Consider the following 11,144-nt stretch of genomic DNA (forward strand, 5'->3'; position numbering starts at 1 on the left):
CACACACACACACGCACACACACGCACACACACACACACACACACACACACACACACACACACGCACACACACGCACACACACACACACACACACACACACACACACACACACACACACATATGTCTATCTTTGCAGGGACTTTCCATCAATCTGACCCTATCTATAACCATTACCAGTATGACTAACCCTAAACGAGGGTCATACATACATTTCAATCGATCCTAGTTACCAAACAGTAAAATATGTTCAATTGAATTATTCAAAGTAGATTAAAAGGTTTCCATCAAGTCACTGACCTGCAGCATTCACTCCTCCTGGACAAACATGTCGGAACAATCACTTTTGTTGTGTCCCTCATCCCAAGCATTTGCACGTAGCGACAGTGGAGAGGAAAAACTCCCCTTTAACAGGAGGAAACTTCCAGCAGAACCAGAACCAGAACCAGAACCTGGCTCAGAACTAGCAGCCATCTGCTGCAACTGACTGGAGGTTTGAGAAAAGAAGCCTGTTCCTCACACAGATGATGTGAAAGCAGACTTGGTACATCAGGTGTTCCACTAGCACTTGTTCCAACAGTACCAGAGCATCAACAAAGCTGAGGTTTATGACTGTGATTAATGCTTTGTCACCATACCAGGGTTCCTTTAAACTTTGGTCTGGGAATAAATGTAAAGATTTGTGATTATCAGAAGAGTCGGAAGGTTTCAGGCAAAGATAGGATCTCTCTTTCATGTTCAAAATCAAACCCAATAGACTGCTTCAGAGGATTTGAAACGACTGCTTGACAGAGGGGCTACATTTTGTCCTAAAATGTCACAGTACTACAACTTTGTAGATGTTGAAATTATTTACCTGAAGAAAGACTAAGACTTCAACGTGTTTCCTTTCCTACCAATCAAAACGTGACAAACATCAGAGGCATCGATTTGAGAGCAGTTCATTTGTGGGCTCATCACAGATGGATAATTTGTTCTGATCTTTTCCCTTTGGCCATGGAGAGAGGGGGTGGATGGAGGCAGAGGAAGGGGGATGGGACGCTCATGTCTGAGACCTCTTGCTATCAAATATTTGCTGTGAAAGCGTCGTCACTGTCCATTAGCGTTCCCCTCTCTCTCTCTTTCAGTTTTCTGGGTGCATTAACCTCCTCTCCACAATGCTCCCAAACAAAGGAAGGACTGTATTTCGCAATGAGAATGTTTGCGTGTGTGCGTGTGCGTGTATGCGTGTATTCAGTTTTCTGCCATTTCTACAGAATATCCACCGTGTTGAAACACTTAGCAAACACCTGTCTACATCACAACACTACTGCATACACCTGACCCAGTGACACAAAACACATCGCGCGCATTCATGCCGTAATCCTCCTACAGACGAATGAAGCCTCTCAGAATACACACACTCACACTCGTCCTAACGTGCCTTTTTAAGTACAGGGTTTCTAATAACTTCAGCTCTCTTTTGAACACCAAACATTTCTGGCCTCAAATTGAACCACAGTGCAGAATCAGCTCCACAAAAGACCTGAATGGTCCGATATGGATCATGACACAACTTCAGTATCAGTGTTAAAAGAACGACATGCAGCCACTGATAGTGCTGCTGACTAAACTATTATACCACACACACTCAGACAGACTGCACTCTCTTGAGCTGTTTAAGTGCTTCAGCTCATTTCTCACAGAAACGTCTTTGTACATTTAGGAAACTGGTCCTTGAAATCTTTTCCCTTAAACTCCAAAATACCAAAAAAAAGTTCAATTTTAGGTCTCAAACATTTCAGGCAACGCATGCAACCTCCACATGGTGACCAAAAGGAGAGAAAGTCTTTAGTTTTCCAGCTATGCTGATGACACACCTCTCTGTACTGCTGACAAAGACACTAATGCACAAATTACCTGTATTTCAGGTAATTACATTTCAGATAAGTTCACACAGAACAAACTAAGGTTCTAGTTATTGGCACAAACCCCCAGAGAGAGAAACAGACAGCACATCTTCAAACATCGGCGAGGAATCAAAGACAGAAAAGAATGTACTTTGTCTTCTAGAGAACATTGCAATAGGTTGGCCTGTTCTCTCTCAAACCATTGGCATTAGCATCTGCTGTTACAATCTTGGAAAATAATTGCTTTAATGCTGTTTAATGCTTCAGTCTTCCAGAGAAGACCACATCTTCAAAATGTAGCTGCAAGAATTCTGACGCAGATCAGGAAGCGATCTGGCATCACAGCAGAGAGTGAGTCTTTGCAGGGCCAGCTGTGGCTTTTCCAATTGTTTTTATGGAACGCTTATTGGTTTTTAAAATTGTTAAAGCTATTAGTTCACCCTATTCATCAGATTTGCTTCTCTCCTGCAGGCCACCTGACCCCTCAGGCCTTCTGTTAGTCATTTTCATTTTCTCATTACGCTCCTCACCTTGGGAGCAGCCTTCCTGATGCCCGGCTGCTGACCGAGGTGATCGTTTGAGAAACTTCTCGGTTCAGCCTGGATTTTAGTTGGATTTTAATACATAGTCTTTTTAATCATTTAGATTTTATTATTTCCATTTAATTTCATATTTGTATTATCATTATTATTACTATCCATTTGATTAGAGTACACTTGTCATTATTTTAGATGTTATCTTAGAAGGATTTTTTTTCATTTGTTTTTATGCTATGTACAAAAAAGGTTTTAGTATTTTTTTGTTTTATTTAGCATTTTCATGTCATATAATTTAATGTCCTTAATTAAATTGTTCTGTCTTTTCTTCTTCATTTCATCATTCCTGGTGTGATTGCATGTTTATCTGTGTGTTTTTAAACAGTAAAGAGAACTTTCTGTTGGTATGAAAATAGCTCTGCAAATAACATTTAACTGAACGCTAATACATACATGTTGATGTCTTTTTTTCATTCTTTACATGTTCGGTCAGGCACTGTAAAGAGAGAAAGCTAATAAGAGCTGATAAATGTGTCCAGCTGTCCAGGGGAAATGTCACGCACACACATGCGCACACACACACACGCGCACACACACAAATGCCCAACTGACCCCTCAAAAACACACACAGAGTTACATAAATTGTTTGAGATGTATTAATATTCTGTCTGATCAGGAAAGAGTCACACAGGATGTCTCTTAATGACCTCAAATAGGTCAAAGGTCAAAGTAAAGCACTCAAGGTTTCCCTGCTGGAGACCACTGGGGGGAACAGATGTAGTTCTCAGAGTGATAAACAGCTGATCACTGAAAAGCAGTCAGGCCTGAACGCTGAGAGGCCGGTGATAAAGTGAAAAGAGAAAAGACATCTACCAACAACAACAACAACACATGATATTAGAGAGAAATGAGACTTTTGATTCCTGTTTCAAACACACACTGAAAGATCTGAATGAATCTTTTCAACTGGGCTCAGACATTTTTATCAGAAAATGAACAGAGCCTTAATGTCATCATATGAGCTAATGAGCTGAGCCATGTTCTATGGGGTGCTGTTTGCAAAAATTAACAGCAATAATTTGGGTATTTTAGCCTCCCATAAGTGGAAAAGATATGGGAGTTAATTTTTCAAAGTCATGTATATTTTTTATATAAATGTCACAGTTTCAAACTAAATATTCAGCAAGAAAGCTAAATGTTGATCTTACAAATTAAATGTTCACATCTAAACTAAATACTCAGCAACTAAATATTTAGTTAGAAAGATAAATATTTTGTTTACAAACAAAATATGCATCGTGTTCGGAGCTAACTTAATATTAAGCTAGCTAACGCTAACCTAACTAAACATTTAGCTTGGAGTCAAATATTTTGTAAAAAAACTGAATATTTAGCTTGCTAATTAACTATTTGGTTTGAAACTGTGCCATCCATTAATAAATCAATAACATGGAGAAAATATGCCTTCAAAAATGAACTTCTATTTTTGTTTCCCCTTATAAATATAAATTATTGCTGTTAAGTTTTGACTGTGTAGTTTTACACAAAGCACCCAGTGGTGTTCACATGATGCTCAGTCCTCGAAACTACAAAGGCTTGTTTGAAACGTGGCAACTTTGCGTTGTTTGAACCAACTGGCCAACAAACGGGCTTAGTGCAGCATCTAGTTATCACACCTTAGCAGCGCTGCACATCCGGCGTCTCCGCCGAGAGGATGGGGAGTATCAAAATATGCAAGCGAAGCAGATCTGAACTGGATGCATCCGTCTGGAGAGCAGGAGTTCAATGACATGCAGCACAGTAACTTCAAGAGCCACCAAGCTAACCACAGAGGATCACACTATAACCAGTAGTTAGGTAGTAAACAGGCAGTGTAATCCTCAGTGTAAACTTGATTTCCATCTTTTTGTTGTTGTTGTTGTTAACTTTTAATCTCATTAGTGATTTTTAATTTGAAATTTAGGTAAGTATTGAAATTGTTCAATACCATTTTTTAATTTATTTGTTTATTTATTCTTCGTGGTTCATGTCTCCAGGTAAGAACATCCGCCATGCTCATTTCATCCACCGTTTACATCCGACTGTCTGATGTGCAAAACTGTGTGTCTCTCACAGAATGACATGAAGTCAATATGACAGCTCAGATTCAAACAAGCATCAGATATAATCTGGTTCAGGAGCACATGTTTAAAAAGTCTGATCCTAAAAATTATGATTTCCTGCGATATGTGGGTTAAAAATAAGACAAGCTAATAAGATAAAAAAACAAAAAAAACAAAAAAACAAACCTGGAACTGAGGAACAAAGCCAGAAAAAGCATAAATTGTCAGGCAGAATCAAAGCAATCATAACTGATGACCTGTGTGTGTTGGGCACAGCATGGGCAGGAGTTTTTTTGTTTTGTTTGTTTTTGCTTCCTCTCTATTCCACATCCTGCAATCCAAGTAAGGACGTAATATAACAAAGACAAACATTAGATAACACAGGAATTATTGTTTATAATAAGGTAGCAGGGAAAAAAACAACCTTAAAAAGTAAGACATACAGTACAGCAACACCATCCAGAACCAGAGATGAGTCTGTTTGATGCAACAGAGATTTCCCATGTCACTTCCTCTCCAGCTTCAGGCAGGTAAACAGTGATGAGATGGAAGATGTGGTGGAAAAGGAGGACAAAGGTTGTGAGAAATGGAAACTGAGGGAATAGAGTGCACTGTGTTTGATTCCAGTCGGACTGTGGTTTTTACAAACAGCAGAGCGAAGAACAAAGAACTAACTGCACACCAGCATTTTATAATGCAAACTGAGCTGAGTGCTGTGTTAGTTATTATTATTTTGTGATTTTTTTTAAATTATTTTTCTTGAGAAAACTGTCAAACTCAATTACCTTACAGAGTGAAGTGGTATATAATCCTTGCATGGGCTTCGCTGAACCACACACAGTCTGCACGTGTTTCAGAGCCTCTGTCAGAGCAGCTTTCACGTAGAGGTGCTTGGTCACCGCTTTGTAGATCCTTGTGTGTCAATCCTTCAGCATACAGAGAACAGGAAAAAAAGGAGCAAACACAAAGACTTGAGGTGCTGTCAGCTGAATCCAGAGCTGGGAGATAGAGCAGCAGTAGACGCTCCAGAAATAAAGGAGGGAAAAAGTCTTCTTTTATAGCATTTAATCTGTTTTCCTTTGCCCCCCACAACTCACTCTATTCCTTTTCCTTTCTCTGAGCTCTCACTGTCTGTCAGAACGTTACTCTCTCTCCGACACACACTCACACACTGATTCTCCATCTGTCACCGCCTCCTCTTCGTCACCACTCCCCCTCATACATTATTAATGCGTCTCAGACTCACGCTCCACTGCTATCACACACGCACGCACACGCACACACACACACACACACACACATGCATTTACATTACAAAATATAGACAAATGCACTACATGTTCATGAAAGTCAGATGTGGCGGCAAACGGTTCCAGCCAAAATGTTGAAGATACAAAAGTGAAACTAAAACTTTGTGATGCAATCATAAAAAATTTTTTTTAAATCAGCATCTTCTACGGTATATTTAGGACTCTTTTCCAGAATACACACATGCAAATAACAGTTGGCACATTGGGGACAATGTGGGCATTACACCACCAACCCCAGCCCTCTGGCTAGTCTCCACCAGTCAGAAAGGTGAGTTTTTATGGAAACTGTTCAAAAGATGCCAGCAGGCTCATTAGTTAGGATTGTAAACTGGTTGTATGGCTGGTTGGGTCATTATCCTATTGGTTGTTCTCATTAGGGGGGCAAAAATTTTTTATTAAAATTGCGTTTTCACTTGATTCACAAACTCTGATGAAGCATGTTTTTCAGCTTCCCAAGCTGCATTTCCTTTCAAATATTTAAGAACAGAAAGAACTAAATCTGTGTGTAGGTGAAGTATTTTAGAGTTACGTTCCACAGGAAAATCTGTGAGTAAATGACTCCGCAAATACACTGGGAAGGAGAGGGAGTCCATTCAAGGCATACTTTAATGAAGCGACTTTTTCAGATCAAATTAAATTACGTGTAGAAAAAAAATTCACATTTATTCTCGTGCATATAGCATAGCATTTTGTACTAAAAAGTTTCTTTAAACATGCACATCATTCATGCATAAAGAGAATTTTTCTTATGCGAGAAAACCGATCATGCATTAATGCCAATGTAACACATGCACATACACTGAAATCACACACACACAAGGTGGACACACACACAGAGTTACCCATGCATTCAGTGAAGGAAAGGAAGCGTCCCTCAGCTGGAGTAAATCTGAGTTTTCTCATGGATTTGGCATCGCTGGGAGAAAACTAACCAGAGAACAACGAGCTTGGCTGGAATTTTAAAAATAACACATTCAAGATCCATGGAAAAAAAACAGTTATATAAGACCAAACACAGTCCAATAAACTATTTTAACCATCTACTTACTTTTTGGTCTAATTGGAATGAATCAAAATTAATTTTGATCTGTAATTATGGCCAGATTGTAAAGGATTAATTTGATAACATGCCTCTACAAACAAATTAAATGTCCTTGTTTTATGAAGTGCTTTGAGATGACATTTATCGTATGTTGGCTCTATAAAATAACTTGAAATTAAATAAAACTATGAGGAATCTAAGTCCTTAATGTGTTTTTTTTTTTCATCAATCCAGTCACTCAAAGTTAATCTTTATTTATGGCACCTGATAGAAGTCTCAGTTTCATGCTGTTTGGTCATCACACCAGAGGAATCCACTACATTAAATCATTATAATATGATTGCTCACTGCTTTCTCCCTCTAATATCCATCTCAAGTCAGACATTCAAGTTAGAATGTTACATTCAGAACTGATGTGCTGCATGTTTCAGTACATCTAGTTTTTCACTGATTATTATTCAAAGCCATCTTTTTTTTAGTTTTATTGAACCTTTCTTTGGTTATGTATGCTCTTCATCGTTGTCACGTGGCGTACCACAAGGTTCGATTCTTAAGCTTCTGCCATTTGTATTTCCAGCCTGTGAACCTATCGATGCAGCTACATGTAGGTTAGCATCGGCTACCTCTGACAGGAGCCACCCAAGGTGATTTACACGTCACTACACTTCTATTGTTGTAATAATCCATATTTAGATATAATCTTCACCCAAAAAAAAGTATTCAAAATTGCTTGTATGTCCCAAAATAAATATGAACCAGTTTCATTTTTCTGAGTTTTGGTATATTCCACACAGTAGCAATGCTAGAATGCAGACAGACTAGAACTCTGATCCCTGACACAGCTCACCTGAACATTCAACGTTGGGATAAAACCCTGAGCTGCTGCTGGGAGTTTATGCAGAGACTACAGACTACATGGCTTAAAAAGATGAGCAAGGATGCCTCTGTGTCAAAATTGATGTGTGCGCTTCTGTGAGCAAGACTGGATCGATGTGACTCTGGTGCAAAAGTCACTAATAAATGAAATGCTTTCGTAAGGCTTTTACCTTGAAAGGGTAGAAGCAAAACACTGCAGCTTAATCTTCACTGCACTCACAGCTTATCTAGTTTAGACATCATTTTAAATGTTGTTTCCACAGCTTTAGACAGTTTTACTTTTATCACAATTTGAACCATTTTCAAATCTGTTCCTAATTCCCCTATTAAGAATGTAAATTTTGTTTTTATTTTTTATTTTTTTTGTTTTCCTCGTGTCCTTATTCTGAATTCTTTTACTATATATATATATATATATATATATAAATATATATATAAATATATATATATGTGTGTGTGTGTGTGTGTGTGTGTGTGTGTGTGTGTGTGTGTGTGTGTGTGTGTGTACATTTTTGTTCTTTTTCAATGCTGTAGTCATTTTTACTTTTTTTTTTTTAATGTTGCATGGCTGCACAGTGGTGCAGTTGGTAGCACTGTTTCCTTACAGCAAGAAGGTCCTGGGTTCGATTCCCAGCCCGGGTCATACTGGGTTCTCTCCAGGTTCTCTGGCTTCCTCCCACTGTCCAAAAACATGATGGTCAGGTTAACTGGTTTCTCTAAATTCTCCTTAGGTGTGTGTGTGCATGGTTGTTTGTCTTGTCTACTCTGTGTTGCCCTGTGACAGACTGGCGACCTGTACAGGATGACCCTGGCTCTCACTCTAAACATTTGCTGGAGATGGGCAACAGCACCCCCCTAGGGACAAGGGTGTTAGAAAATGGATTTATGCTGCACACTTTCATCGCTGCTTGTTGTTTTTAATGTATTCTGTAGATAAAGATGGCCTGGCTTGGCTTTTTGAATGTGATAGGGTGACTGATCAAAATTTGAATCTGACAGAGAAAGCCTGAAGAAAACAGAGGATTAGGGTGATGGTACAGAGGTCTTCCAACCTCAAAGACCATCATTAAAGATAAGTCATCAAAATACCAGTGGAAGAAATTAAAAACCTGCTCAGCAGTTTAACGCAAAAAAAAAAAATCTATTTATTGATCATTTTCATAATCTCATTTTTATATAAAATGTAAAAAAAACAAAAAACATTATGTCTTTGGACTTAAACAGAATTTTAGACATTGGACAATTTTTTTTTATGAATTTGTAGTTCATTTGATTGTAAAAACATGCTCCTCACCCCATCTGCTATGTTTTACCATCATGTCACTAAATTAGCCCAGAGGGACAAACTGAACACTTGAGTCTCTTTTAGCCACGGTTATATAATTGCACAGTAAGTTAAAGATGCGGTTACGGTTACTAAATGTTGCTTTATCCTAAGCGCTGAATCTTAGCCTCACTCTCTCTAGATGTGACATTGAAAGATTTGTGCCTAAATATTCCTTCAGCATATCCTTGCTCATGTATGCTGTATGTTTCTTTACAGTATTCGGTTTCTAAGCAGATTTTCCAGCTCCAACAAGACAAAATAAACTGCGCAGCAAAAATGTCTGGAAAAAAGAAAAAAAAAAAAAAAAAAAGAAACATCTCCAGAGGAAAGCTAGAGGAAGGACTGCAGACCTTCAGGGTCTCAGACTCCTCAACACACACACACTTACACACACACACCTGTTTTCATCAAACTATCTTTAGAACTGGCAAGAACTGAAACACTTCAAAAGTAGTAGGGATGTGTTTGTGAAGCTGTGTGTGTGTGTGTGTGTGTGTGTGTGTGTGTGTGTGTGTGTGTGTGTGTGTGTGTGTGTGTGTGTGTGTGGGGGGGGGGGGTGTGTGTGTGTGTGTGTGTGTGTGTGTGTGTGTGTGTGTGTGCGTGCGTGTGTGTGTAAAACCCTGAGGGTGGATGGGTGTGTATCTAGGCTTGACCTACTGACCTCAACCAACATTTTCAGCTCCCTTCTGTCTACAACCAAACTCCAGAATCAATATCTCTCCACAGTCACTGCTGCCAGGCATGATATGCAAATACACAGCGCATCTCATTAGAAATGATGCGCTGACAACAATGGGAAGGCCTAAGCCTCTTGCTGTTTCTTTAAGACATCTTCAAGACGTTCAAGTACACACGGGTGCACACACACAAACACGCACACATACACAGAAAAGCAATCGGCATCAACTCCTGGCCAGACGGACTCCAGTTTTTTGGAAATCTTCAACTGACAAGAAAACAGAAAAGTGTACTTGAGTTCAGGCCAATAAGCAATAAGTCAATGAATCATATGAAAAATTAAAACAAACTAAATCATTTCTTTTAATTTTTAATTAATGATTTAGCGTTTTTCTCTTTTCTGTCTTTCTACCAAAAACTGAAGGATAAAAGTCTTCAGTCTGGTGTTTTAGTCTCAACTGGCCCTTTTTTGAAGGACAATTTTGTTTCCAGAGACTTCATAAATCATTTAATTTGTTGTTTCTGTTCCTTTATTTATTTTGGATATTTAAAATGTCTTCCAGTTCCAGTTGTTAATGCTCATTAGAATTTAAAGTTTATTGATCTCTGAAAACATGCTCCATTTGTACCATTATAATATAACAATCTCATTTGTTGCTCTAAATGATAATATTATCATTTACTGCGATAACATCTGGGACAATTTATCGTTCAGCAAAATTTGTTATCGTGACAGGCCTGCTGGGGTAGTAAAATATACTGGAAAACCCACCAATACAAAATCCTTGTATTTTGTCTAAGGTCTAGGCCTTTCAGCCAAACAATTACTATAAATGATTATTTATTAAAAAAAAAAAAAAAATCCAAGGTGGATATTTGAGGAAAACTCCGTATTTGTGTGTTTACATGAAAAAACTTAGAGGTTAGATTCTCACGACTGAGCAAATTAGAGATGGAGGAAACAGACGGGAAAGACGTGAGGACGGTTTGAAAGCCAGACAATAACCGGACCTGATGTACTGTACGCAGGAGGAGGACGGCGGGGGCGACCGCCACACGCCCAGACTCACCCGCATGCAGGCCACGTCCGGCAGTTACTGAGCCATATGTGGGGTACACATCACCCCAGGGCACTGAGACATGGTATTCTAATTAAGCAGCAACAAAATTAGGCTCATGCATTCATAAACACACACACACAAACACACACACGCACACGCACACACACACACACACACACACATATACACGTGCGCGCTTAGTGGCTGACTGCAGAATGTAAACCTTGATGTATGATTCAGTAAAAACCAGCAGGCAGAGGGTCACTTCAGTCGCACAGAGGGGAGAAACATTCTTATGACTCATTTCATAATGTCTTATGTTTTT

The 11,144-nt window shown here is 38.9% G+C and overlaps 1 protein-coding gene across 2 annotated transcripts in view; it reads right to left on the reverse strand.

Moving 5' to 3' along the window:
* The window catches only part of nfasca (neurofascin homolog (chicken) a), a 71,657-nt gene extending 65,739 nt beyond the window's left edge, over nucleotides 1-5,918 (reverse strand). For both annotated transcript variants that reach the window (XM_088005327.1, XM_088005328.1), the window contains exon 1: nucleotides 5,311-5,918. The gene's annotated coding sequence lies outside the window, so the exon portion shown is untranslated. The remainder of the gene's footprint in view (nucleotides 1-5,310) is intronic.
* Between the last annotated feature and the right edge of the window lie 5,226 nt (nucleotides 5,919-11,144).

The sequence above is a fragment of the Poecilia mexicana genome, unplaced genomic scaffold (genome assembly GCF_051168715.1).
Source record: "Poecilia mexicana isolate PSO_F unplaced genomic scaffold, ASM5116871v1 scaffold_5, whole genome shotgun sequence".
Taxonomy (NCBI): domain Eukaryota; kingdom Metazoa; phylum Chordata; class Actinopteri; order Cyprinodontiformes; family Poeciliidae; genus Poecilia; species Poecilia mexicana.